This window comes from Lucilia sericata, unplaced genomic scaffold, assembly GCF_015586225.1.
Source record: "Lucilia sericata isolate MDLA Ls3-8-SP2 unplaced genomic scaffold, ASM1558622v1 Contig000837F_arrow, whole genome shotgun sequence".
Lineage (NCBI taxonomy): Eukaryota > Metazoa > Arthropoda > Insecta > Diptera > Calliphoridae > Lucilia > Lucilia sericata.
The window spans coordinates 174584-175095 of NW_023994829.1; positions in this window are offsets into that span (position 1 = coordinate 174584).

Genomic DNA, 512 nt, shown 5'->3' on the forward strand with positions numbered 1-512 from the left:
CGATTGTTTTAACTTAACATCAATAATTAAAGTAACAATATAACATTTATTAACAATAATATTATTAAATAATAATAATATATTTAAGTATAATGTTAATTATTTGCTTTTGTGGCAGAAAATAAGCTGAATTTGAAACAAAACACACAGAAAATACAGCTGCAAATATTGTATAACTCTCGAAACGATCAGAACGGAACAGAATCGAACAAAGAGTTCAACTCAATATTTCACTGTCAATGTTAAAGTAAAAGTTCCAAACTGTCTGTAGTTGATCGTATATGAAGTAAATTCTTATTGGTATTGGTATTGGTATTGGTATTCGTTATTTACACGAATGTTTATTTAGTTGTCCGTTAACATTGAGCTGCATTCAATTACAATGTTTTTAACAATTTTACACCTGTTCGAGAATGTATCTTATCTATGTGGTAGTACAACGTTTAACAGTATTTTGTAAAACAAACAATCATATATGTACATTGTTTAATGTGTAGTTAGTTACTAATGTA